The sequence below is a fragment of the Schistocerca gregaria genome, chromosome 2, assembly GCF_023897955.1.
Source record: "Schistocerca gregaria isolate iqSchGreg1 chromosome 2, iqSchGreg1.2, whole genome shotgun sequence".
Taxonomy (NCBI): Eukaryota; Metazoa; Arthropoda; class Insecta; order Orthoptera; family Acrididae; genus Schistocerca; species Schistocerca gregaria.
In genome coordinates, this window is record NC_064921.1 from 289,856,112 (window position 1) to 289,866,862 (window position 10,751).

The 10,751-nt window shown below is 43.7% G+C and overlaps 1 protein-coding gene across 1 annotated transcript in view; it reads right to left on the bottom strand.

Annotated features, from left to right (window-relative positions):
- LOC126336890 (glutathione S-transferase D5-like) overlaps nt 1-10,169 on the bottom strand; it is a 72,367-nt gene extending 62,198 nt beyond the window's left edge. Inside the window, exon 1 of the mRNA XM_050001002.1 lies at nt 10,078-10,169. The gene's annotated coding sequence lies outside the window, so the exon portion shown is untranslated. The remainder of the gene's footprint in view (nt 1-10,077) is intronic.
- Between the last annotated feature and the right edge of the window lie 582 nt (nt 10,170-10,751).

The window sequence follows — 10,751 nt, forward strand, 5'->3', positions numbered from 1 at the left end:
TGGGTGGAACACTAGTCTGATTCCACGCATGTTTCGGATTCTGCGGTGTTGCACTGCAGAATGAAAGCGTCTCTATGGGTTCACCGACAGTTTTTTATCCTACTGAGAACTTTTTGACCGTAGCGAAAGACTTCTTAATCACAGCAGGAATATTACTCAGAAGTGCTGGGAGAAAATCCGTGACAAAAAAGCTACCGAAATCAAGAACCATTTTAAAGATAAGAAACGGTAAATTGCTACAGTCCATTGGGATCATAAATCATAATGGCAGTCAGATGAAAACCGAACACTCGCGACAACGAGACCATGGAATGGCTCCAGTCGAAAGTAATCACTACTCGCTTTAAGTGATTTATCCCGCTGGGATACGAGACAATCAGTTTCTGTTTTGTAAAACTCGGTCTGCCGCTGACGTATCTACAACCGCTCCCACTCATCCACTTCTTCTTCCGACTGAAACTGACTTTCACGTGCGTCTTTTCACAGGGTGCCAACGATGTGAAGATTAAACGTCCAAAGATCTGGGTTGGATGAGTATGATGCAGCGTTTCCCGACGAAATCGCTGAAGAAAAATCTTATTCCGACTGGCAATGTGGCGGCGGGCGTTATCGTGCAACGGGATGGTTCCGTCCGACACCATTCCTGGGCGTTTCGACTTCATGGTACGTCGCAGTTTCTGCAAAGTGTCTTCTTAGCGCTGCGCGTTGATTGTGGTTCCACGCTCGAGGAACTCGACGAGCAGAGGATCCCTGCAGTCGAAGAAGGAAGGTATTGGAGTGCCTTCATTGGAGCTTCCGACTGGAACTGACCAGCGCACAGTCCTCTGAACTGCGTCTCCAATCCAGAAACCGTTACTTGTTGACATAGCAGCATCAAATACACGAACTCTCTGAAGTAATGTATGTTTTGATTGAATATTTTTAGAGAATTTACTCTTGCAGTTACCTTACTTGTAAATGCACTCTCAAACGTGATAATCAACTGTCCAAAATTTTTTTGAGGGCATGTTGAGCTTAGAAGCGCAGATGCGATTATAACAATCTTCAAAAAAGTTTCTAAGGACTTAGTGTGCAATCGATGTTAATAAATCCTAACTGGATTACAGTTACGTAAAAGTCAATTCGATACTTCGTGGCGACCGTCACCTATGGAGGATTATAAGAAATTTTTACTGTTAACTGTGATCTCGTGGGGTACATTTCCGTACTGCAAGGTCTATGCATCGAGTGTGGTGGATAGTAAATGTCTCTTAATACTTGAAAATGTTCGTATTTCCTGATGAATGTGAATTATCACTATACGAAGAGAACGTAATTTGTGATATTTGTATTTTCCTTGCCAATGTGTGCATCGACACACAGATATCTGCCCCTTCTCCAGTCAAACCACCGTATACTGATTTCGGTAACTGTCAAATGTTTGTATACGGGGTGCACATAAGGTCCGGGAAGACTTTCAGTTATTTATTGCACAAGAACCAAACATTGTACAGATATCATACATATCTCGTTTTTAAGAGAAACCCTGAAAGTTTATACCGCCACAGTGTAGTTTTGTACTTTGCCAATAGTCAGTGCTATTCGCAAACATCGCGGCCGTGCTACAGAAGGGGACAGCTGTTTCATGAAATCGCCCCCCCGATCACCAGATATCACTCCGTGTGATTTTTGTGTGGGGACACAGTAAAGATCTGGTGTACGTACCGCTTCCACCACGTGATGTAGCTGAGCTCCGGGAGAGAACACGGGAAGCGACTGCCACAGTCGACGATGCCATGCAGGGACGGGTATGGCAAGAATTCGATTACTGCATTGACGTCTGCCGGGTCACTCATGGTTCGCATATCGAATATTTGTAACAGAAACTTTCTGTGTTTCTCTTCAAAATGCATATGTATAACATCTGTACTATGTTTAGTTCTTGTGCAGTAAATAACTGAAAATGTTCCCGCACTTTATGTACACACTGTATATTAAGATGTTGATCTTTAATGTGCATTTACAAAAACAGAAAAATCATTTATGTTGCCTGTTTTCTGACTCTGTAATCTTGTATTCTTTGATCCTAACTATTCTTCTTTACAGGGCTGGTATGTCAGTCTGAATTTGGAAATGTTATAATCGTAGAGGTTGGACGAATAACCTTCTATCACCACTCATTCCCTCTGTTCCCCTCCCACAGGATTGTGTACCCCACCTGTCCATGTCTAGTGTTATCCCATCTGAATGTGTGATACCGTTTTATAATTTTTTGCGAATTTGTGATTGAAGTGGAACGTGAGAACTATTCCAGAATTCTCCTAGTCGAATGTGAAAACCGACTAAAAACAACGACCCTCATCTTCACTCTGCCGGGCGAAATCATTCTGAGGCCGGCGTTGTAAGGAACGTGGCTATCTGAGCGGGTCCAACTAAGAATCAATAAAATCGTTGAAATCACATTTTTTTTAAGTTAGCGGCTTAATAATAATAACAGAAGATTATTTTTGCAATGTCTGTCTTAAGAGACGAGTTCCTGAACCTGTAGGCACATACGTGGATAAAATATACTCCGCTGCAGCATTGATACGGTGGTAGCATTGTTAGGCAAATTCTGCAACTATGAGCTGTCTATATACCTTCCAAGAATGTGTAAGTTCCCGAATTTCACGTATGTCTTGTTGAGTAAAGTCGTGTCTTCTAGAGCCTGGATAAAGAATACTCCGAGCGTGTGCTGACATAGCCACTGAACTCTGGGAATAGATTGTAGATTCGAACATGATAAAGAAAAAGCAGCCTATGCAGACCATTGTGCAATCGAGTACGAGACAGATAATGAGTCTGAGAGCGAAAATGATCACATTTCAGCGATTGATCGTAATACAGTTAATGAGCAATAGACAGACAGTGATCATTCGGAGGATATGGCATCTCAAGCAAGCTAGGAAGGAAATGATGGCACTTCGGGGAATAAAACACTGCACCACCAAGAAACACTTACCCTCACTTATCAAATCTCCTGTGAGGTCCATCACTGGAGTGGAAGAGCCAAGACAGAAGGAAGCTAGATTGTCTTCTGAGAGATGTGAAGTGCTTCCCAGAAAAAGGAGGGGAAAATCAAGACTGTGTGCAAGACTTGCTGCACCTTAATATGTAAGGTACATACATTTTAAATTTGCGAAGTAAGTGTCGGAAATAATTAGATATAAAAGAAAATGTGCCGGAATACACTGTCTTTTATTTAATTTTTGTAATTATAAGTAGTGAGAGTTTACATCTTAAAAATTATTAAATACATTGTTAGAATACTATAGTTTTGTGATGAATACATGTACACTCCTGGAAATTGAAATAAGAACACCGTGAATTCATTGTCCCAGGAAGGGGAAACTTTATTGACACATTCCTGGGGTCAGATACACCACATGATCACACTGACAGAACCACAGGCACATAGACGCAGGCAACAGAGCATGCACAATGTCGGCACTAGTACAGTGTATATCCACCTTCCGCAGCAATGCAGGCTGCTATTCTCCCATGGAGACGATCGTAGAGATGCTGGATGTAGTCCTGTGGAACGGCTTGCCATGCCATTTCCACCTGGCGCCTCAGATGGACCAGCGTTCGTGCTGGACGAGCAGACCGCGTGAGACGACGCTTCATCCAGTCCCAAACATGCTCATGGGGGACAGATCCGGAGATCTTGCTGGCCAAGGTAGTTGACTTACACCTTCTAGAGCACGTTGGGTGGCACGGGATACATGCGGACGTGCATTGTCCTGTTGGAACAGCAAGTTCCCTTGCCGGTCTAGGAATGGTAGAACGATGGGTTCGATGACGGTTTGGATGTACCGTGAACTATTCAGTGTCCCCTCGACGGAGGTGTACGGCCAGTGTAGGAGATCGCTCCCCACACCATGATGCCGGGTGTTGGCCCTGTGTGCCTCGGTCGTATGCAGTCCTGATTGTGGCGCTCACCTGCACGGCGCCAAACACGCATACGACCATCATTGGCACCATGGGAGAAGCGACTCTCATCGCTGAAGACGACACGTCTCCATTCGTCCCTCCATTGACGCCTGTCGCGACACCACTGGAGGCGGGCTGCACGATGTTGGGGCGTGAGTGGAAGACGGCCTAACGGTGTGCGGGACCGTAGCCTAACTTCATGGAGACGGTTGCGAATGGTCCTCGGCGATATCCCAGGAGCAACAGTGTCCCTAATTTGCTGGGAAGTGGCGACGCGGTCCCCTATGGCACTACGTAGGATCCTACGGTCTTGGCGTGCATCCGTGCGTCGCTGCGGTCCAGTCCCAGGTCGACGGGCACGTGCACCTTCCGCCGACCACTGGCAACAACATCGATGTGCTGTGGAGACCTCACGCCCCACGTGTTGAGCAATTCGGCGGTACGTCCACCCGGCCTCCCGCATGCCCACTATACGCCCTCGCTCAAAGTCCGTCAACTGCACATACGGTTCACGTCCACGCTGTCGCGGCATGCTACCAGTGTTAAAGACTGCAATGGAGCTCCGTATGCCACGGCAAACTGGCTGACACTGACGGCGGCGGTGCACAAATGCTGTGCAGCTAGCGCCATTCGACGGCCAACACCGCGGTTCCTGGTTTGTCCGCTGTGCCGTGCGTGTGATCATTGCTTGTACAGCCCTCTCGCAGTGTCCGGAGCAAGTATGGTGGGTCTGACACACCGGCGTCAATGTGTTCTTTCTTCCATTTCCAGGAGTGTATATTACGATTTCCTGACTATTTTCATGAGAATATATTTTATATGTAACTGGGGTAAAATATACTCCAACCATATACTAACGTCGCAAAAATCCGCGTGTGTGCTTACCAGTTAAGACAGATTCTTGGTATTGGCGTAAAAACGAAGATTTCATATACTTAGTCAATAAACTGAAAGTTTTAAATTATCTGGCAGAAAGATGCATAAAGTCCATGGAGAGCTATAACAAGTTAATTACAATAATCGATAAACAGAAGCAGTACATGCTTCACGTTGTATCCGAATACCGTCATAAATTCTTACTTTATCAAAGAATAAGGATTTGTAGAGAAATATTTGATTTTCTCATTGCATTTGCCTCAAAACCTTTGTTCTTAGTGCTGTTATAGACTGAATTATTACAGTTAATACAACAAATTTGATAACTGAGTCGAAATTTTAACCATCTAACTCAGTGCAATTTCTTTGAGACCATAAGTAAATGACATTTTTATGTGATTTTCCGCTAGGGGCACAGTTTCCTCTTTTCGTAAGCAGCCCAAATTACACCTAACTCATTTTCTCGTGCAATGAAAGCTAATTACGGGGAAAGCAAAAAGAAAAAAATTGGAACTTCAGACATAAGAGCCAGCCTTGTGTCGCATATAAACATTTGCGGAAGAATACCTCGACGAATATACATCAAAGGATGAAAATTTTTCATATAGAACTTGTTGGATGCAAAATCTATATCCACGGTGGGGTGCAGTCAATGAGAACGAGACTAAATTATTTTTTATGTGAGCCCTACTTTTTATCGTATATTACATACTGTGACAAAAATTAAGCACCGTGTTGAAACAAATTAACTCTACTCGATTCACAGACAGGATGTTTTGCCAGCATACATGAGGCTTCGTCAGTACACAAAGAAATACGTAGCTATTCAGTATAATCTCTGTTTTGTGGACGATAAGGGATCATTTAAGCCGGAATGGTGTTCCGGTACATTACAACAAATTTTTTTTAACTGACGGAACAAGCCGTACACGTGTAGTAAATCACAACGTAACGTTAGTTTCCGCCACGCCGGCCTCGGGGAAGCTGCCACTGGGTTACACAACGTCCGCAAAGGAGGGGGAAAGGAGGGGCAATGGGCTCTTGCTCTCCCCTTCCTGTAATCCGGAGTAAAGAGTTTTTATTCATTACAGAATTCTCGTACTCTTCTGCAAGTGATTACCTTTGGTTCTGCAAAACCTCTCGTTTAGCCAACATTGTGCGGCTAATCGCATTGAGAAAATACTGCTGCAATTACCGTCTTCCCTTTGAAGGTGTAGTGCCTGACATTTGACTATAGAATTCAGGCTTCATTCATTTGTCAGTCGTTATCCGTTCCATAATAATGAGCTATCTGCTGTACAGCAGATAAAATGAAGGCACAAAAAGGCCGGTCTTGTTAGTCGTGTCGACTTCCTTGAAGGCTGGTCCTTCTGGGCCGTCCATCTCCCAGGCCCTTCACCTCCTTCCTTCCTCAATTTTGTCGATTATGCGAAGTTTATTTATTGTTCAAATGTCTCTGAGCACTATGGGTCTTAACTTCTGAGGTCATCAGTCCCCTAGAACTTAGAACTACTTAAACCTAACTAACCTAAGGACATCACACACATCCACGACCGAGGCAGGATTCGAACCTGCGACCGAAGCGGTCACGCGGTTTCAGACTGCAACCAATATTTCTCTTTTTGAAACAACGCACAAGAAATTCAGTATACTGAGTAACATGTATCTCATAACTTATAGGTCGGCGAATATAAGTGGCCCTTCATCTTCAGTGGCTCAGAAGTAGTATAATATTGATAACATCTGAAGCAACACTATGGGATGATTTTTGACCAATGAGAACACAAATGACTATAAACCCATCGATATTATTGATAAAGATACAGAACTTTTACCTGCTATGAAAAAAGGTTCTATCCGTTGCTGTTCCTTTGCCTACAACTACACGCTCTATTGAACCAGTCTTCAATACCCGACGAAGAGTGAAATTGTTGCTGTGTTCTACGACGACTGAAACCAGATTATGTGGACTTTACATGCTACGTGTTCACAGAAGAAGAGTAATTAACAAACCTGATTTTATTAACTTAGTCATTGACAAACTAAGGCAAAAATCTCGGCGATTGTTATTCTCCTTCAAAAAGGATCAGGTGTAAAATTAAAATTGGTTTAGTCTCATATCACATGTGGTTGTTCATGGGTAGCTCTTGTTAGGAATCCAATTAATTATTTTATTGTTTGCAGACGTAACTTGTAACCTTTCATTTAGTATGACTGAAATTTCATTTTTTGTGAATGTGATGACATGAATTGTTTGTAAGCCAAGATATAGATAACAGTGTATAAGAATTTTTCATCTCTATTCTTGGCGTTTTCACTGTAGACAAAGTTTAAAATCAAATTGCTCTGAGCACTATGGGACTTAACACCTGAGGTCATCAGTCCCCTAGAACTTAGAACTACTTAAACCTAACTAACCTAAGGACATCACACACATCCATGCCCAAGGCAGGATTCGAACCTGCCACCGTAGCAGTCACGCGGTTCCGAACTGAAGCGCCTAGAACCGCTCGGCCACCTAGGCCGTTGACGAAGACTACTCAAAGGCTCTTCATGACTGGTTACTTTCGTTTATAGTCATCAGTATTCTCATTTCTGATTTTTTATTACTCCAGAATCTTCACACCCAGTATCAGTTTTACATTAATGGTACATGAACACATTTTTTAAAAATATTTTACTGCTTTACTTCCGTTTTTATTGATTATTTTATTGGATATATGTAAAATTTAACATAAACGATGCAATTTTAGAGTGACTTAAAAAATGTGTCACATCGAAAATCATTTCAATAATACAGATAGTTTGCTTTGAAGATAATCATAAAATCATGCTTACTTTTAGATTATAAAGATAATCTACGTCTGACAAATACTGAGCTCTCTGGTATGTATTTTAGAGTTTTACCTCTCCCCCCTCACCCCCCCCCCCCCCCGAAAAAATTTCTGCTTTCGCCCATGATGTGTGACTAGTGTTTTGTGATGGGTAGAGGTGTGAAGCGAAGTACTATACGTGTGTATGTGTGTGTGTGTGTGTGTGTGTGTGTGTGTGTGTGTGTGTGTGTGTGTCTGTGTAATAGAGAGAGAGAGAGAGAGAGGGAGAGAGAGAGAGAGAGAGAGAGAGAGAGAGAGGGAGGGAGGGGGAGAGAGAGGGAGGGAGAGAAAGATAGTGTATCAAAGATAAGTTGAGTTTCGTTCCAAAGTTCTTATCGGTACATATTTGTAGCTTTCGTAGCGACTATCTTCTATTTACGACTGCCAGCAACCTCAATAGAACTAGGGAGCAAAGTAACACTGCTGTGAGGACGAACTGTAGCACCTGTTGTTTATATTAAATTCTGTGATTTTATTCACTCCCCGCCCCCATAGCACGCTGGTAAGGTGTCACTTGACTCGGAGGTAAGTCGGTTGGAATCCTGGTGGTGGATGAAATTTTCATGGCTTGTTCTTGGCCATCAAGGGGAGGAGAGGTGGTTGCGCAATAATTCATGATCACCAGTCTTGGCGCCAGTGTCCAGAATTCAGTTCCGCGGTGTGCCATGAAGCGAGCGCGTGTGACCCTTCATGATGATCCATCCATCGAATTGGGACGTTTAGCTCGACAGCCGCCTTGGTGTTACTTGCGAAGAACAGGCTATGTGCCGGTACCGTGCTTTGCCCTCTCCCTTCCTTTCATCCGTAACAACGCAAACCAGACACTACACGGTCCAGAACACTCACCATAGTCATTCACTCGGCACAGATAACACTTCCTATCAGGTCGGTGGAAGGCAACGGCAAACTTGCTTTAGGAGGACTTTGCCATGAATGGTGGTGCAGAGTTTCTGTGTTCGATTATAGGACTTTGAATTTGCATTGTATTGATTATAGGAAATTATGTTCTAAAAAACTGTTTTTCAGAACAGTATTTTGTAAAATATGATTTCTCATTATAAGTTTTATCTCAAGATTTCAACAGTCGAGTCTTGTGAATTTTTGGCTCGGAATGGGGGAGGGCAGCGTATTATGGTTGAAGACGTGCGCAGTGCGGACGACAAAGTGTATTCTTTCCATGGAGATTCATCACCGCTGTCTGCGACACAGTAGGAGCTACTGCACCGCATGCTCACCTTAATATGTCCTGATTTCTAAACAGAACAAACCACAACTAGTAGCGTGTAATGTATACGTGTATTCCCTTCACGTGTTTAAGCCAAGTATTACGCACATTTATGCGATTGGGAATGCTCAGTAGCAGCCAGGCTACATGTACATATGGCAAGCGTCAGCGAGGAGCATTAGTGATGAAATCATAGGAGGCAATGTTGTGCAACCTTAGCAGGGACAAGATCCGACATTTCGGGAGTAGGACCTTACTATCTGAGACAGTGTTCTGAGACAAACTTTCGTCATTATGTCCACAAACGTGACGTATTTTCTTTATTAAAATGAGTATAGTACAAACGTTGTTAACAATTAACAACTGGGATCCCTAAACACTCCACTTCAGCAGGATCGTAGCCTACATGGAACCTGGCGCCTGAGCAATCTCGTGCGACGAGAGACTAGCGAAGCAGGAAGACATCAAGTTAGTGATACAGAAACCAGAGAAGTAAGGCAGAGTCGTTTCCTTCTCGCTACAATGCCACAGAGGGCATCATAAGCTACCGCTTGCGACGCCAAGCTGAGAGGGGCGTGTCCAACTGCAAGCTTTGTATACACTGCGTTTCAGGATCAGTAGCGAAAACCGTCATGGATGAAAGTGTACGAGATAAAAGGGGTGAGGTGGGGTGCCAAATGATAAGTCACTTGTACGGAAAAATGTTCTCGGGCCGCCCCTGCTGTTATTATACAAGGGCTAAGTTCTTTGAAACAAAAACTATCAGTTTCAACAAAAACATGCGGGAAACGTGGGAATCTGCGATAATAATTAGATTCTGAACCTCAACTTCCAACGTGACAACACTGCGAAGTGTTTGAGACATGTGGAAGGAAAAACAGATGTGAAAACTATTTGATTTCACGGGAAAGTATAAATGTTAATGTATTACGCCTACAGTCAGTGTTTGGCAAAACGAGAAACAATGTGTAATATTTGAGTACGATTGCACAAAACGCTATTTAAATAAAAGTGGCAAATACCCAACATACCAGCACACTAAATAACAGTTTGGTTTGATACAAACAAACATACAGATAGTAATAGTACCTGCACTAACTTTATGACGTGATATTACAGATAAAAGGCACACAATATGGCGGTGAACTGTACCTGTGTGCAGACGCTACACACCGTGCTGTCGCCTGTAACGCCGCGGACGCTCTGAGTGCTGTCTTACGCTTGTCTCGTTACTCGCGGCCAAGGTCGGGAGCACATGCGCAGCTGCCGAATCGTGCGTTGCGCAACGCCCTGCAATGTGGAACGTAATAAAGCGAAAAAATGAATGGGATCGCTCAGGAGGTTTTCTTCGTCAGAACGTATGTTCATTCGTTAGTCGAACTTTCTTGTGTGGCAAAATACCATCAGATTCTGATCGCCAAAAGCTACTTAAGTATTAACGTGTAAACGGTGGTTTAGCCCATAATGGGCCGGCCGCTGTGGCCGAGCGTTTCTAGGCGCTTCAGTCCGGAACCGCGCTTCTGCTACGGTCACAGGTTCGAATCCTGCCTCGGACATGGATGTGTGTGATGACCTTAGGTTAGTTAGGTTTAAGTGGTTCTAAATCTAGGGGACTGATGACCTCAGATTTTAAGCCCCCATAGTGCTAAGAGCCATTAAAGCCCATAACGGATACATCATATCTGTATGTTTGTCGCGCAGTGTTCGCTTTCACTGTGACGTCATCGTACCAGCGTAGGTGCATCCGCGATTTAGTTTACGAATTAGTTTCGTCTAAAGAGCCCCACTGGACGGTCAATAATACGGCACACCATCCCTGTGCAATA